This window comes from Terrapene carolina, unplaced genomic scaffold (genome assembly GCF_002925995.2).
Source record: "Terrapene carolina triunguis isolate 2854851 unplaced genomic scaffold, T_m_triunguis-2.0 Scaffold29806, whole genome shotgun sequence".
NCBI classification, from domain to species: domain Eukaryota; kingdom Metazoa; phylum Chordata; order Testudines; family Emydidae; genus Terrapene; species Terrapene triunguis.
The window spans coordinates 68,345-79,190 of record NW_020694157.1 but is presented as its reverse complement, the minus strand read 5'-3'; the positions used below and the strand labels follow the sequence as shown (position 1 = coordinate 79,190).

The 10,846-nt window shown below is 44.4% G+C and overlaps 1 long non-coding RNA gene across 2 annotated transcripts; it reads right to left on the bottom strand.

The window, feature by feature from the left end:
* Positions 1-1,292: 1,292 nt before the first annotated feature.
* Positions 1,293-10,268, bottom strand: LOC113409118. 2 transcript variants are annotated; one of them, XR_003899978.1, is made up of 4 exons: positions 10,138-10,268; positions 4,757-4,919; positions 2,897-2,987; positions 1,293-1,360 (listed from the first exon to the last, which is right to left on the bottom strand). It is a non-coding gene; the product is annotated as an uncharacterized LOC113409118 (long non-coding RNA). The 2 variants fall into 2 exon arrangements; XR_003370449.2 differs by lacking the exon at positions 1,293-1,360 and having other exon boundaries at positions 2,481-2,987.
* Positions 10,269-10,846: the final 578 nt, after the last annotated feature.

Below are 10,846 nucleotides of genomic sequence, written 5' to 3'. Positions count from 1 at the left end.
GGGTTGTTGGACTTTTGGGTGATTTTTGGGTTGCTGGACTCAAGAGACTTTTGGGGTGTGGGACTGTTGGGACTTTGGGTGATTTTGTGGGTGGCTGGACTTAAGATCCTGCTCATGGTTTGTGTTATGAATCCTGTTTGTGGTGTTTCCCCAACATAATGCCGCATTGTTTCCCTCCTTTATTAAAAGGCTTTTGCTACACTCAGACTCCGTGCTTGCGAGAGGGGAAGTATTGCCTCTTAGAGGTGCCCAGGGGGCTGGTATGTAATTGTCCCAGGTCACTGGGTGGGGGCTCGAGCCGGTTTTGCATTGCGTTATTGAAACGGAACCCCTAGATACTGAACCCGGCCCTTGTTGCTGCCAACTCAGATGGACAGAAGGGTTACATACCCAAATGACTTATAATTAGCTATCACAGAGTACTACCAGTACCGTTGATAGTCAGTGGCTTGACCACCCTTTGGGTTGTTATGAAATATAGCCCAGAGAGCAAATAACCAATGGCGGTTAGGTTTATTGCTCTAAGCCAATAAGGAAACAGGGAAAAGTTTCAATACAATCCCATCACGTGCAGCGTTGTCACATTTACCTCATAAAAAAAGGGGGATTTCCAAGGTTCCACCCCGTAATCATCTATTTATACTCGACCTGTTTACAGGTACAAAGTACAGTATGCACCCTTCAAACGTAGAGTTAACCCCTCATCTTTCCCCCCTTGTTTTTCTGGTTCCATGCACCTGCATCACAGCTGGTGCCCTCTAGGTCTGCACAAGGGTAGAACAATCTATGTCTTGTCCTCTTCCTATGGGCTACTCCAGTGCAGGCCTGTGAGAATAACTCCCAACTCGTTGCTATGATAAAATACTCCTACGTCCTAATCCTGGCAGCTCTCCTGTCTCCTTCAGCCAAAGCGAACTTCGGCTAATGCACGGTGCTGTGGGATACTTAGCATACGGGAACAGGATTATAGGAAAGGTGGAGGCCAGTTTAGGCTACATGACTGCTATAATATTTGTGCTTAGTGCTATTTGTGCATAATGCATACTAATCTGTATATATAATATACTGCTTAAAATAAATCTTATTAATAAGAGATCTATATCTATCTATCTATCTGTGCTCACCAGCATATATTGGTTAACAGGACTGTCCCTGCATAGGTCACCCTTACTAGTAGGCCTCACCACTTTTTAAGCTTCTTAAAGGCATAAGGACCAGCTGGCTTCTCTGTCTCATTGTACTTGTCCTGTCCATCACAAGGATACACTGGAGTTGTGATGTCAAAAACATTGTGCTGACACATCTTCCTGCCCCTCAGAGATAGAAGAAGCCACACACGATGCCCTTCGGGTTTGCGCTGCTGAAAGACAAACCAATATTGGTGGACTATCTGGCCCTACATTATTCGCCTGCATCTCAGGCTTCAGAGAGCTTCTGCGACTTTGACTTAAAGTCATTCCCAGCCTCCTTCACATTCAGAGCCTCGAGTTCTTCGGGCCAGTCCATGTCCCTAACTAATTCCCTTCAGGTTTTGAAAGTTTGCCCTTTTGAAATCACGGGCCCTCATGGCAGCCCTATGTTTGTTTACCCTGCCATTCTGTTTGAACTGAATTAGTTGATCACTCAAAGCAAGGCTCTCCTCTCCACCTAGTTCTTCTACGAGGTCCTCTCTACTCACCGGTATTTGAGGTAGGTCCTTGTAGATGCTGTCTTCCCGGTAACCTACTGAATGGACAGTAATCGACTTATTCCATATTTGTAGTGTCAGGATCCCATATTGGTAAACACACATACATGGAACCTGGACTGACCATGGCCCTTTTAACTAGCATGAGCCTCAATTAGGCTGCAGTGTCACTGACCCCAAATGATGAATTGTGCTCAATGGAATTTGTGTATATGATTTAATGCATTGCCCATTCACAATAGTCTCTGCTATACACTGAAACAGGGGTGGGCAAACTACGGCGCTCTGGCCAGGGGAGCAGGGCCGTGGGCTTGGAGCATTCTGGCTGGGGCACTGACCACGGGAGTGGGGCTTGCCGCGCTCCGGCCAGGGGAGCTGGGCCGTGGGGCTTGCAGCTCTCCGGCTGGGGGAGCGGGGCTGCGGGCTTGCCACGCTGAGACCGGGAGAGAGGGGCCGTGGGGTTGCTGCACTCCATCCCGGGGAGTGGAGTCAGGGGCTTGCTTTGCTCCGTCCCAGGGAGCAGGTCCGCGGGCATGCCGCGCTCAGGACGGTGGAGAGGGGCTGCGGACTTGCACTGCTCTGCCTGGCGCTCCGTCCAGAGGAGCCGGGCCATGGGGATTGCCACGTTCTGGCCGGGGGAGCGGGGCAGTGGGGTTACTGCACTCCAGTCAGGGGAGCCGGGACGGGGGCCCAGTTTTTTCACAGTGCTGCCATCTTGTAAAACAGCCATTTGAAATAAGGGCAGCCGTTAGGGTTTTCTTTTCCCTTTCAAAAATGAGTGCTGGGAAAAAAAAAAGTGGACAATGAGTGTCTGGTTTTCAACAAAGAATGGAACACAAAATATTTTTTCACAAACGTGAACTCGAAGGCTGTTTGCCTGATTTGTCAGGAGAGCATCGCGGTGTTCAAGGAGTACAACTTGAATTGCCATTTTTCAATGAAACATCCTAATTATGGCAGCAATTTAACAACCGAGGAAAGGGCAAGAAAAGCTGAGACACTCACCACGAACTTAAAAACTCAGCTTTATGTGCGACAATCTGCAATTTGGCAAGTTATGTTTTGGCATTTAAAATCGCTAAACAAAATAAGCCTTTTGCTGAAGGGGAGTTTTTGAAAGAATGCATGGGTGATGTTGCTGTCATGCTGTGCCCGGAATTCCAAAACAAATTTGAGAACATTAGCTTGTCCCGAAGAACTGTTACTCACCATGTAGACGTGATTGATGAACATTTGGCTTCTGAGTTGAACAAGAAAGCACAGGGCTTTACGTTGTTTTCGTTAGCTCTCGATGACAGCACTGACATTAAGGACACAGCACAGTTACTGATTTTTGTCAGAGGAATTGATGACAAATTTGAAAGCACAGTGGAATTTTTATCAATGGAATCAATGAAAGGCACAACTAAGGGATCAGATTTATACGAGAAGATGTCTGGGTGCCTTGAACATCTGAAGCTCCCCTGGAATAAACTGGAAAATGTAACCACAAATGGATCACCAAATTTAACGGGGAAAAACGTAGGACTTTAAAAAAGAATTTGGGACAAAGTAAATGAAGACGACCCTGATAAAGAGGTGATTTTTCTGCATTGTATTATACATCAGGAGGCCCTCTGCAAAAATGTCCTGGACATTGATCATGTTGTTTGCACAGTAGTGAAAATAGTGAACTACATAAGAGTGAGGAGACTTAACCATTGGCAATTCATTTCCCTTCTTGAAGGCACTGACACCAAATACCAGGACTTACTTTATTATACAAATGTCTGCTGGCTCAGCCTAGGAAAGCTATTGCAGTGAGTGTGGGAGCTCAGAGATGAAATTCACCCTTTTCTGGAGATGCAGGGGAATGAAAATGATTTCCCTGAATTAAAGAATTCAAACCGGGTGTGAGACCTCACTTTTGGTGTGGCTATCTTGGCACATTTCAATGAACTTAATGTAAACCTGCAAGGAAAGAATGTGTTTTTACACAAATTGTATTCTAGTGTGACAGCTTTCAAAGCCAAGCTAGTCGTGTTTTCAAAACAAATTAAGGACAAAGTGTTCGCTCACTTTCCAACACTGAAATACTTGGAAGTGTCACCAGAGCGGAAAGAAAAGCACATCAAAATTTGGAGTGACTTGCACAGAGAATTTTCTCGTCGATTCTCTGACTTTGAGACGTTAGAGAAGACACTGGAGCTGGTGTCTTGCCCACTGTCATTTGACTACAAGAAAGCTCCACAAGAATTACAGCTGAAGCTCATTGATCTCCAGTGCGATTCCACCTTGAAGGAAAAGTACAATCCAGAAAAACTGGATGAGTTTTATGCCTCCTTGAGTGAAACAAAGTTCCCAAATATCCGCAAGGTGGCACAGAAAATCCTTGTTTTGTTTGGCTCCACCTATGTGTGCAAACAAACATTTTCCCTGCTGAATTACAACAAATCTCGCTACAGATCCCAGTTAACTGATCAGCATCTCGGTTCGGTATTGCGGATTTCCACAGCAAGAATGACACGGGACTTTGATGCCATTGTAAAGAAAGGGTGACCAGCTGTGTTGTTCACATTAATCAAAGAGGGCGTGGAAAGGGGTTACGTTTGGTTTAATTATTGTAATATGTTGTTATGATGGTATATTTATAATAATAAGTAAGGTTTTGTGTTTATTTCCACTAAAATGTCTCTTTATTAAATAGAGTTTATTTAAATATCTCTGAATTGTTAATTTCGTGAGCAATCATGGCCCGCCATGAGGCAGTCAGGGGGCAGGAAGTGGGAGGGGGCCGGGGCCAGGCTGTTTGGGGGGGCACAGCCTTCCCTACCCGGTCCTCCGTACAGTTTCGCAACGCCGATGTGGCCCTTGGGCCAAAAAGTTTGCCCACCCCTGCACTGAAACAAGACCACTTGGCTAATTGCTCACCTTTAATAAGATCAGGCAAATTTCCTTTTTCATTATCCCCCATGGGCTGGCTACGGTAATTAGCATATACGTCCCATAAGCACCTCAAATAATTTCTCTAATGACACAATTTTTCCTTGCCTTCACCTTATTTATTACAATTAATTTGTTGTTTTTTACCTGGGTTTGGTTAAACAGCTTAGCAATGTCATGCATATTATACACCGTCCTCTTCCTCAGTAGCCAGTGCCTCAATGTCATCAATGTTCAAAATAGTTAGCGTGTCTTTTGATATTTTCCACATCAGCCCTGTCCCAAATGGACATCCAAGATCCACATAATCCTGAAATGGAACCAATCAATCCATGTGAAATTTGGAGTCACATAGCTCAGAAGAACCAGACTGTGGAATAATCTCTTGCCCTTATATTGAGTTTTGTGCAGGTTCCTGATAAGATGCTACAATATTAATTAACGAAGAAGTGTAAACCAATTACACATTTCCTTTTCCACAATAACCCAGTTCATCCACATTCCAATGCAAACAATTGAAAACCGCAATTATATGCATAACCTCACTGAGCTCCATAAAACACATTTAAGGAACAGTTAGACCTCTGTTTATAGTTGATTGCATTCTTAATTGTCTGTAAATGGTAGGTTGAAATGTAGTTGACCATCTGTTATTTGTAAGTTTATCTTTCCTTCTTTCGATGCCTGGAAGTTTCTTCCCAGAGATTACCAGCCAAAATCCAAATGACCGGGTTGCTACTCAGTTCCAGCTGGTGTGGCTAATACTGGCTAATAGTCCCCTAGCCGGCTTGCCAATTATTAATTAAAATTAGGCTTGGGAGGATTCGATTTGTGGCAGTAAGCGTTGATAAAAATCGATTTCACTGTACACACATAAACCTACAAATAATATTTCCACCTGGCATATTAAAATGTAATAATAGGTGGAATACAAAACTGCTGCTTGGTTTAGATTTTTAAATTAGATTTTTTACAAATGGACCAGCGAACAAATAGTACCAACAGGTACAAGTTATTGATTTAAGGCTATTTCCTTTTTGTATTTTGACACATGATGTCGCCAGTTTGTGTTTTAACAGTTATGAAGTTTTAACTTTTTTAAATCTCAGCATCTATTGGCATTAAACAATTGTCTGATCTCCCATTATTTCCCTCAACTCTGAGCATTTCAATCCATAAAAACCGAAAATAATTCTTAAAAGTAAAAATCAACATTATAAAAAAAAAAAACCTTGAATTCTGCAACGCCTCATTAAAATGTGTAGCCAACGTCTCAGCTACACTTGTAGCTGGGTATTAAAAATGTTCAGGAGACCAAATAACCAAGCTTAACTGAGTTGATTGCCTAAGGGTACGTCTATACTTACCTCCGGGTCCAGCGGTAAGCAATCGATCTTCTGGGATCGATTTATCGCGTCTTGTCTAGACGCGATAAATCGATCCCGGATCGATCCCGGAAGTGCTCACCGTCGACGCCGGTACTCCTGCTCCGCGAGAGGAGTATGCGGAGTCGACGGGGGAGCCTGCCTGCCGCGTGTGGACCCGTGGTAAGTTCAAACTAAGATACTTCAACTTCAGCTACGTTATTCACGTAGCTGAAGTTGCGTATCTTAGTTCGAAGTGGGGGGTTAGTGTGGACCAGTCCCAAGACAAGGCAATACAACCCAGAACAGAAAGACTCAATATAACACCAACCCTTTCAGGAAACTTTTTCAGGGAATGTTGACCTTACTCGGTAGGTGTTGTTCCAAGATTCACCCTCAGACCCACTTCAGTTTATATTATGGTTGTTTACAAGCTAAAAGCCCCTGTAAATCTCTTGAAGTTTAAGTTCAACGCACGAGTTCCTGCAAGCGCCACCTTTGGTACCTCCCTTTTCCATGTCGCGTTTGGATGCTACATTCCAAGTATGGAGGAGCCATGAACACCCGGCCTCACAGCCCTGCTACAATATCTTCCTGCCCCGGTGCTTTGGCACATCTTACATTCGCTAGAGCCAAAACTGATATAAACTGGGGCAGGGTATTCTGGGATATGTGCCTTGACATCAGTGAGCAAGAACAAGCAAAATTCAACGTAATCTTGTCTATAATATAATGTCTAGTACAAATTAATATAACATATAATATGACCACATATTAGGGGAGGGATAGCTCAGTGGTTTGAGCATTGGCCTTCAAAACCCAGGGTTGTGAGTTTAATCTTTGAGGGGGCCATTTGGGGATCTGGGGCCAAAAAAAACCAAACGGTCAGGGACAGTACTTGGTCCTGCTAGTGAAAGCAGGGGACTGGACTTGATGACCTTTCAAGGTCCCTTCCAGTTCTATGAGATAGGTATATCTCCATATTATATTGTCTGAGAGAGAGGGTGACAGATGATAGAGTGTGTATGGGGATAGATAGATAGATAGATTAGATTAGATAGAGGGGTTGTATGGAGATAGATAGATAGATAGAAGGACTGTCGATTAATCACAGTTAACTTACGCGATTAACTCAAAAAAAGTAATCACGATTAAAAGATTTTATCACGATTAATCAGTTTTAATCGCACTTTTAAACAATAGAATACCAATTGAAATTTATTAAATATTTTGGATGTTTTTCTACATTTTCATATAGTCTTCTATGTTGTAACTGAAATCAAAGTGTATATGATTTTTATTACAAATATTAGCACTGTAAAAATGATTTTAAAAAATTATTTTACAGTTCACTTCATACAAGTACTGTCGTGTAATCTGTTTGTCGTGAAAGTGCAACTGACAAATGTAGATTTTTTTTTGGTTACATAACTGCACTCAAAACCAAAACAGTGTAAAACTTCAGAGCCTTCAATGAACATCAAGAAGCCGACTAGTCTTAGTGCGACCCCTAGTGGTGCAATTAGGCAGCACAGGCCAGGAGCTACAATCCCCAGGGGGACCACAGGGTCAGTCCGGGTCCAGCAGCCACAGTAAAGATCCTTCCTTTATAGTCATCACAGCCAAGTCCTGTCCCTACTGCCCCCGGCAGCGCCCCCTACAGCAGGTCCACCCAAATTACAGGCCACTTCGGAAACTTGTTAGCCAAGGTCTGCGAGATTTGGCTAACCTGTGGCCGAGCTGGGAGCCAGAAAAGTCCTGACCCAAAACTTAAGCCCACAGTTTAACTCTTAAGCGCAAGATCATTCCTCTTCGGGCTAAGCCATGTGCTTAAAGTTAAGCACCATGCTTAAGCGCCTCACTGAATTAGGGCCTGTGGCAGCAGGACCCGCATGTTGCCTGTGAACACTTGCATCCCTGCAGAATTCAAGGCATTTCTCAGGGACAAGGCCTTGATCGTCCCCACATGGTCCCTCGAAGCAACCAGAGCAGATGTGGGGGAAGTGGGGAAGCAGATGAAACATATGAATCTGGGAAGCGCAGGTGGGAATTTCGGCCCTGGGAAATATCCTCAGGCCATCTGTAACCAGCTGCTGGCAAAATAAAGCCAGTTAGAAAAAATCGGAGCCAGTTCTATCAAAAAATGTCGACAAAGAAAATTGGATGAAAATTTTGCTTTTTTCCCCCCTTCAGTTTTCCATTTTTGTTTTAAATGAAAAACTCAATTCTTGGAGGGTTGTTTCCTTCTTTCTCCTCCATTCCCCCTCCCTTCTTCTCAGAAGAAGAATGTGGGGGATGGGGGGAGAGACACGGAAAAATGTCAGTTTTCAGCATTTTTGAAAGTGGGAAACTCTTTGTTTCACACTTGTGGTGAAAACTACCGAAGAAACAGAACAAACAAAACCCTTCCCTTTATGAAATTCTCTTGAAAATTCTCACCAAAAATAGTAGTTACTTGTTTTCAACCAGGTTTAGAGACCTTGATTCCAAACCAGCAAATACTGAACTTATGTACTTAACTTCACCATCACAAGTCATCCCATCGATAATTGCAGGAAGTAAGGGGGAAAACTGGTTTATTACATTTTTTTGAAATAATTCCATGTTTGTAATAAAAAATTGTTTAGGAAAAAATGACGTCCCACTCCTCCATTTCTGTCCCCTCCCCCTCCCCTTTTTTTCAGCCACAAACTGGGGGAAACAAGAAAAAAAGGAATTTTTAACCCCGAATTTTCAATTAAAGCGCTCATGCAAAATGTCAAAGAAACCAAAAAAGGTGTCCCTTCTTGAGACTTGCACAACTATTTCACGAGAAACATTCACAAATTTTGAACCTTGTCTGCTAGGCTAAATGGTGCTAACACCAAGCTCTTGTGTCGCAGTGTTCGTGACTAGATCCCGAAGCACTTGAGAAAGGGAGAGAAGTATCATTATCACCGTTTTATAGATGGGGAAACTGAGGCACAGAACGGCGTGATGGGACTCATCCAAGGTCAGCCAGCAGGCCAGTGCCAGAGGCAGGAATGGCAGTGAGGTGGGCTGGAGCTCAGTCTGTTGCTTAATTCACTAGCTCAAATAATACAATACAACTAGCTATTGCTGTATTACTTTCATTTTAACGCTCCTTTGTGGCAGAGGTTGAGCGGTAGGTGTTTTATCAAAAGACTGGGCCATCTCTTTATATAATGACCTTCTCCAGGGGGTGCAGCAGTATGGGGGACTTGAACCTATGATTTCAGGCTGTAAAATCATGCACCTAGCGAAGATTCCAGCTAAAATGTCAGCTTTGAGAACTGTGCTTACAACACCAGACATGTGGACCTGTTATATGATAGAGCCACTAGAAGGGGCTACAGATCACCACCGTTTCCTATATATGTTGGCTTGGAAAGATTTGATTTGCATCAGTAAATGTTGATTTCACCACATACCCCTCCCCCGATGGAAAAAATATTTCCATCGATAATAATCGACATTTACATCTCAGCAAAGTCAGAGACGTGCTGCTTGAGATGGTAGCACCGTTTGATTGAAGGCTATTGACTTTGTATATTTTGACATGTGATGTTGACAATTAAAGATTCGAATAAAGCTCTAACTTTCTGACTCTCAGGGTCTGCTGTCATTACATAATCATTGTGGGACACCGCCCTGGTTTTCCCACAGCTGTGGACATTTAAATGGATTAAAAATTGAAAACAAAAATGCTTAAAAAACCCTATCGTTTCCCACAAGCATGAACATGTACATGGGCAAAAATTAAAAAAGAAAATGCTGAAAACCCATAATTTTACACAGCTGTGGAGATTTAAATGGGGGGGGGGAATGCTTAAAAAATTTGCACAACTGTGGGAGTTTAAATAGATAAAAATTGGGGGGGAAAAATGCTTAAAAGAATAACTTTGCACAACGGTGGGAATTCAAATTAAAAAATGCGTAACCCCCCTAATTTTACAGAGCTGTGGACATTTCAATGTCTAAAAATTGAAAAAAGAAAATGCCTAAAAAGCCCGCACATTTGCACAACGGTGGAAATTCAAATGAAAAACTGCTCCACACCCATCATTTTGCACAACGGCAGAAATGTCAATTGCTAAAAATAGGGAAACAGGCTTAAAAATAAACATTGCTATTATCAGTTGAAACAATACAAATAATTTAAACCCAGATCTGCCAGGCCTCTGGCTGTGCGTCCCAGCTCCTGCTGTGCGCCCCAGGTGTGGACTTGAACCTGCAGCCAATGGACCCACAGTCCTGTGCCAAACCCCATTGCAGTCCTTTCCAGGGGTGTTAGAGCTGGCCTGCTACAAAGCTACCAGGGCAGACGCCGCAGCGACAGCAGCAGACTCACAATCGCCTGGTGCAGAGCAGCTGCTAGCCAGCGCGAGAGCCCTGAAGGGTTAACGTGGGTCCCGCTCCCCCAAGGGCTGTTTGCCCTGCAGGTCGGTGACCGAAGGCAGCTCTGGGAACGACGCCACCAGGGCCTAGGACTGAACCCTGGCCTGTCCAGAGGCGGACTCAGCACACCTAGGGCTGAAGCCAAAGGGGCAGGGCCCAGTGGTGGGGGGACAGCGGCCTCCTAAACCCATCCGCAGGAACCAGCCCCTCAAGGGGCCAGCGCCCCCCTGTGGCTTGCACCCGGGGTACGTGGGCACCACGCAAACCAGCCACTGAGGGTGGGCATGTGGAGCCAGCAGCCCCTGGGGGGCCAGCTGGGCCTATGTGGATGACCCCCAATCCTGCCCCCCGGGGCTGCCCCTTTGAAACCAAACTGCCATCCACTGGGAGGGAGTTTGGGTGTGGGAGGGGGCTCAGGGTTGGGGGAGGGGTTGGGGTGCAGGAGGGGGTGTGGGGTGAAGGTTCCAGGAGGGGG